The following is a 7422-nucleotide window of genomic DNA, read 5'->3' as shown; positions in this document are numbered from 1 at the left end:
TTGTTTCCCCTGCCCCACTCCCACCGCAGCTCCCATGTCCCAGAGTCGGTGCACATAGGTCTCCTGGGAACGTGCTTAGGGCACGCATGCTTCCCTCTTCTTAAAGGGGCAGCGCACACTCTGAAAGTGCCATCAGCCTATTGCTGAGAGACATCATGTATTTAAGGCATCCTTCACTGTAGGGTGGTGTCCCTGTTCCTGAATCCATCATGTCTGTACCTGAACCTGAAAAAGTCCTGTCTGTACCTGAACCTGAATCCGCTTGAAGCTGAACTCGTCCTGTCTGAACCAGTACCTGTGATCCTGAATCTGTCCTGTCTAAATAAGCTGTGCAGTCTGAACCTGAGCCAATATTCTTTCTGCCATTGTTCTTGTTCCTGTCCCACTTGTCCACCCATCTCCATACCTGCATTCCTGACCCTTGGGGTCAGGTCCTGCAGTATCGGGGACTGCCCTGGAGTAGTACCTGGCAGCTACCTGCAGCTCAAGCCTAACTTCACCATTGAAGGCCCTAGCGAAGACCAGGTACCCATTTAGTTACGCGCCTCCAGGGTAACCCAGCCCCTGGCGCAGTGGGTCCTCACCCACCAGAGTGACAGTCAGATATGGAGACTGAAAGTCAAAAGTTCCAAAGATTGTTACCTTTTTGCTCTATAATGTATATAACTTTAAACAGCATTTTAGACCATAATTAAATTAAATTGGAGGCACAGCTCATTCTGTCATGCTTCACCATCACAAAACAGGGTGCAGTGAGGACAACTCTCCCCCACACCCTCATCTATCCACTGTATACAGAAGATCATAGGATCCAATATTTCTCCTTCTCAGATGAACTGTAATTGTTATTTTTTAATAATAAAGTATTGAGCAATCAGGATTAGCAATGAGTGATAAGTATGTAGAATAGCTGTATAATAAGTTTATGTTTCAGCTTCTTATTATCTTTTCTTTACATAACATCATATATCACATAGGGCTAAACACAGAATGTATTCATGCACATTGGTCCCTGCCCCAATTCTAATTTCCATTGCCCTGGTACAAATACACATCTATAATAAGGATGATTTTAAAGTATCAAAACATTCTAATAAAATATTTGGATATGGCGAAACGAATAAACAGGTGAGCTGGGCAGGATGGTGGCTCAGTGTTTATCATTGTATCGCTGAATTCATAGGCGTAAGTTGAAGCTTTGTGAACCTCAATGCAACATTTTCCATAGGCTCCCAACTATCATAAGTTTTTAACATTTTTTTTTATTAGTCTTCTCATATGGGCCAAAGGTACCTTTTGGCTCTCCTATGCTCCAAGGTCCTATTGCTACTTTTCCTAGTTTGAATTGATCCAAGGACAACATCTCATCTGCATGGAGTTTGGATGTTCATCTCATGTTTGCTTGGGGTTCTTCTGGATGCCCGGTTTCTATTATACGCCAAAAAAATACTAGATGCTTGACTCAATATGAAAATAACAACCACCCCATTGGGAACCTGGACCAATATCGGGATTGCAACTCCTAGTGACTAAATGAACAGTGACTCTCTAGAATGTCATCTGTTTTAATGTTGCTTGGTGTTGCAATCATTATTATACTGCCCTTAGGCCGGGGTCACACTTCTGAGTGCAATGCGAGAAACTCTCGCATCAATACCCGGCACGGCCGTCGGCACTCGGGACCGGAGCGTTCAGCTGCATGTATTTCTATGCAGCCGCACGCTCCGGTCCCGGGAGCTGGCGGCAGTGCCGGGTATTGATGCGTAAGTTTCTCGCATTGCACTCGCAAGTGTTACCCCGGCCTTACATAGACAGGGCTCTATTTTGTGATGACAGAGACACTTTAGCCCCAAATAAAGTAATATGAGATAGGTCAAATGCTGAAATAATAAAGAAGAGAAACTATAATAAAATAACTCACTTGATTTCAGTATCTAAAAATTTAATAAATCTCTCATCGAAGCTATAATTCTGCAGATTACAAAGCATTACATCTATTGAGGGACATATATTGTAAGAACTCCTTAGGCAACATATAAATCAGTACCTGTTTAACATGAAGATTATCGGTCTATGGAACATGAGGTGCAGATGAAATGACTGCAATATGTACACTATAAATATATAAATATCTTATTCTTAGAATAACATACTTTGGATATTTGTTTTCATATTTTAAAGGGGTTGTCCAGACCCTTTTTAACACATGTCGCCAGTGACTGTCTATAATGGTCACATATTTAACCATGATGGAAAAGGATGCAAGAAGACAAGTGAGGACCCATGAAGAGTTTTGGAGGATTAGAAATAATTTTTCCTTTTAACAAATTAATTTGGCCTAAATTATAATTAATTTACTTGATTTTAGGAAAAGAAGGATTTTTTTACCCAAGTTTCCTTATTGACTCTCATATAGATCCAAAACCCATTTGGAACACGTTAGACACAATATCATTGAATTTGTTGTTACCAAAACAGGATAAAAATATGTTTCAAAATTAGCTGCATGCTGCAAAAAAGTCTCTTGCCGCAATATTCTTAGACGGTTCTTTATTGTTCACTACGCGTTCCAATGCCGTACTTGCATAAACAACCTGTTGGTTCAAAGAATATTGCAGCAAGAGACTTTTTTTTACAGTAGCTCAGCCAATTTTTAAATGTGTTTTTATCCTATTTTGGTAATTTTCATCTGGTGGATCTTTCCCCCAGCAACGGGGCAGTGGCAGCTGGTTATTTAAGCCTTTCTAGTGGTTGTGTCTTCACACAACCACCCAAGGTGTGCAAACTTATTATTTTTACTGTCTCTTACATTAAGGTTTTACCCTATTGTGCGTTACTCCCTTCACAGTCACTGTTTACTCATTGACTTTATTGTAGTTGACTCCTTGGGTTGGAAACGATTAGGCTTGTGGCTAAAATGAGGAGTGGAGCATAAGGTACCACCTTTAAGAAGTCAGGAAATTCAGGTTTTTCGTAAACCGACAGGAGGTCTGGGTAGGCAGCAGACAAAAATCTATTTCAGTAATTGCACATGAGTAGCCCCCAGGGCTTGGGGTACTCGGTACCGAGTCCGGTCGCACTTAAAGGGGATGTCATGGTGGCTGCGACCCGGTCCGTGGCCCTGGGCACTCAATTATAGGGGAAAGGTCTTTAAGGGGTATTTTGGAATAAAGTCTATTCGTGACGCCACCTGCGGTTCTTGGTCAGAGGGGACCAACGCTGCTTAAAGGGGTCCTCTGGGGTGATGTTGTTGCAGCAAGATGGTGGCGCTTCCCACAGGTGAAGCAAGGTCCCCAGGGCTCCCAAGGTGTATGGCAAAGATGGTGGGTTGCGAGTAAATAACGGAGGACACAGGTTTGCAGTCTTTACCTGGTTTACTGAAGTAGTAGTCAGCCTCAGTCCAGGGTACCGGCAACAGGTGCAGAAGGAGTCCAGGCAGCCTGAAAACAAGTAGAAATCCCCTTGGTAGGTCAGGTTGGGAGGCTTCCTCTGTGCGCTGGTTTTCTGGTCCCTTGCTACCTGTACCTTGCTGGCAAGGTACCCCTTTCTCTCTCCTGTCCTGGGACAGTACCTGTACGGTAGGCAACTTGAGCTGTTCTCTTGGGGTCTCTGACATGGTTACTCCAGGCTCTAACTGCTGCTGTACCTCAGGTTTAGTATGGGCAATTTACATATAGTCATATGCCCTCCGGTGCAGTTATCCACAATCTCGGGCTCCCGATGCCCAGTTTCTGCACTCTGGCTCACAGGAGGCCCAATCGCCACCTCCTTGAGCTCCTAATCACTCCTCAGAGCTTCTTTCCTGTCTCTTGTCTCACACAGACTGCCTAACTCCTCCTCCAGACAGGATAGAATTCAGGGAAGTTCCCCACAAACAGAGTTTTGAGCTCCCCATTCTGGTCTGGAATTAGAATGTGTTGTGTGTACAGCTTAGGCCTCTTTCACATGCGTGGAAGAATTTCCAGTCAGGGAAATTCTCTCTCGCTCTCTCTTTCTTTTTAATATTGATGCTGCCTATGCAGCATCAATAGTAAAAAGATATAATGTTAAAAATAATAATAAAAAAAACTTGATATTCTTACCTTTCGGCGTCCCCCGCAGCGTTCCTGATGCTCGCGATGCTCCCGTTCCCAGTAATGCCTTGCGAGAATGCCCCGATGACGGCCGCAAACAGGTCATGTTTTCAGGATTTCCTTGTATTGCACAGGTGATAATTTAATCACCTGCACAGAATGATTCCAGCACCTTGTGTAATGCAAAGGAAATCTTGAAAACACGCATGGTCTGAGGCCCTCGAGGAATGCAGTTTGACACCCCTGAGGTAGAGTACCTTATTTATCCTGAGTCAGATAAAGCATTGTGGAAGATGGACCTAATGCAGTACAAAAGGTCACTGCAAGGAGAGTGTGATGGTAGTCATATTTCTGCATTTGAGGAGCAAAAAGAGAGCAGGAAAGTGGAGTCTGCCAATGGACAAAGGACAAGAGACCTAATGTATCAGGGGTGGGCATAAAAGTGACGCCGTCACACAGGGACCCAAAAGTTAAGGGGCCCCATTTCTACCTTTAAAGCCGTAAGTAGCTTCTATTGTAAACATATAAAGAGGTTCATTATTGGACTGCAAAGGGCCCATATACTGTTCTTGCATAGGGGCTTTGTTCTATCTGTATCCGTCCCTGTTATATTTTACCGTTTCGTATGGGTTCACTAGTTTCCTTTCCATCAGTTTTTATATTAGAGAATGTTCTGCATTTTAAAAGAGAGTTGTTATACATAATTTTCCCAGGAGCAATGCCTTAAAGGGGTACTCTGGGAAGATAACATTTTTTTGTAATGTTCCTGCCCTCATAAAGATGAGATGTCCAGTGCACTTGTATTATCTTTAGAACACTTGTAATTCCGTGTGACTGCAGCTGCTCCTCACTGCTCCCCCTCCTGTCTGAGACAATGCATCATACAGCAGTATACAGGTCCCCGTTATTACTATCAGCCAGTCTCCTGATAACAGTCATGGTCTCTCATATGACCTCCCGGGAAAATTAATTGCCCATCACTGCTCTACAAGAAATTTTGTTCTAAGTATGCTCTTGCTCTTGGCCAAGGAAATCTGTCACCAAGACTCAACAGGTATCATCTATAAGGCGACTGTAAGAAAACATTAGGGGGTAATTATTTATTTTTTAAAGTTTTCCATGGCTGTTGCACTCTTAACGGAAATTATAGATATGTAGGCAACTGGAACACAGAGGCTACCCAGATCTCACAATTATGGGACATTATACAGGTTTGGCAATGATGATTCTTTGCTGAGCTTGAATTTTTGGATAATGCTTTTGGACAGGTCTAGACCTCAATATTAACAGTGTAACCTTATAACCTCTGTATAAGCAAGACCACACCTCCTGTGGAGTTTCGGGCACTAAACTATAAGCCAATTACAACATTATTAGGATAATTATACTGGCATAGAAGCACTTAAATATGAGGCAACACTGATCAGGTAAGTATAAAATATAGGTAAGGTCTTCATTATGATGATGACCAAAAAGTAACAATTAGTATGAAATATTTTTTCATACTATGAAAGTACACATATTTCAAATCGCTCTGCAATGACCCGACCTTTAAAACTGTCCCACTAGTTAACCCTTTTAGTGAACACCATAAAAAAAGACAAAAAACAATGCTTTATCATCATACTACCGAACAAAAACTGGAAAAAAACGCGATCAAAAAGACAGATATAAATAAACATGGTATCATTGAAAAAGTCATCTTGTCCCGCAAAAAATAAGCTGCCTTACAGCTCCATCAGTGGAAAAATAAAAAAAGTTATAGCTCTCAGAATAAAGCGATGCAAAAATATTTTTTTCTCTAAAATAGTTTTTATTGTATAAAAAAACATAAAAAAAGATATAAATGAGGTATCGCCGTAATCGTACTGACCCGAAGAATAAATCTTCCTCATCAATTTTACCACACATGGAACGGCATAAAAAAAAATCTGAATTGCTGTTTTTTTGTGCATTCTGCCTCCCAAAAATTGGAATAGAAAGCGATCAAAAAATGACATGTGCCTGAAAATGGTACCAATAAAACCATCAAGTCGTCCCGCAAAAAACGTCACATGACTCTGTGGGCCAAAATCTAGAAAAATTATAGCTCTCAAAATATGGTGATGCAAAAGCTATTTTTTTGCAATAAAAACGTCTTTTAGTGTATAACAGCAGCCAAACATAAAAAACCCGATATAAATTTGGTATCGCTGTAATTCCACCAACCCAAAGAATAAAGTCACCTAATCACTTATACCGCACGAGGAGCGGCGTAAAAAATAAATAAAACAAATTCTTCACCTGTTGTTGAGTTTTTCATTCTGCCTCCCAAAAACCGCAGTGAGGCTCAGCTCACATTTATCCTGTGCTCGACGTTGAGCACTTACATAGAGGTTTCTGTGTAAATCTCTGAAATACATGATTCAGACGGAACCTCTGGCAGAAGATTCCCTATAATGAGGCAGATGGAGGCACTGTGGAAGCTGTCTGACCTGTGATCCGGCGGTGTCCGTCTTTTTAGGATTGCATAAAAGTGTTGTCGGCCACAGTTTTGTTCACTTCTGAAAAGAAGGACATTGTTGAACAGAGGCCAGACAGAATCCTGAGTAACTCTGCTGCCTCATTATAGTGAATGGATCCCTCGGGGATACCATCTGAATCACGTCGCTGAGAAATTTAGATGGAAACCTCAAAGTAAGTGCTCAACGTAGAGCGCCGGATGACTGTGATCTCTAACATTATGTAAAACGTTCCCAATAAAAGCTTTGCCTCAATCAACAAAAATAGCAAACCCTCACTCAGATCTGTCATCTGTTAACGGAAATATAGAGGGCTTCAACGTTACTGGTAGTACGAAGACTCTGGAAAAGCGAAATGGCTCCATAACCCTCCAAAAGAAATTCAGCAAATTCTGCGCTCCCAAATCCAAATGCCCCCCTCGCTTCTGAGCCCCACAGTATACATAAACCACATATAGTGTCCACATATTTGGCATTTCTGAAGCGATGAGAGCCCGCCTAGCTTACAGGTGCATGTCTCCAGAAACACGGGCTGGGCATAAGGCACTGGTCACTATAGCGTTTTGGTCATTACAACGGCAGTTTGCAATTTTTACTCAGCAACATTCATTGCTGCTTGTTTCTGGAAAATACCCATGGAGTCAAAATCGTCACTACACCTGTAGATAAATTCCCAAAGGGGTATAATTTCCCAAATGGGGTCACTTGAGGGGGGATTCTGCTCTTCTAGCAATTATGGGCTCTGTATGTGGAGTCCTTGAACTGTTCTAGGAAAATATTCGCTCCGAGAGGTAAATAGCGCTCCGTTTCTCTTGAGTCTCTCCGTATGGCCAAGTAGTACTGTACAG

The sequence above is a fragment of the Ranitomeya imitator genome, chromosome 2 (assembly GCF_032444005.1).
Source record: "Ranitomeya imitator isolate aRanImi1 chromosome 2, aRanImi1.pri, whole genome shotgun sequence".
In the NCBI taxonomy this organism is placed as follows: domain Eukaryota; kingdom Metazoa; phylum Chordata; class Amphibia; order Anura; family Dendrobatidae; genus Ranitomeya; species Ranitomeya imitator.
This window is presented reverse-complemented; position numbering follows the sequence as displayed.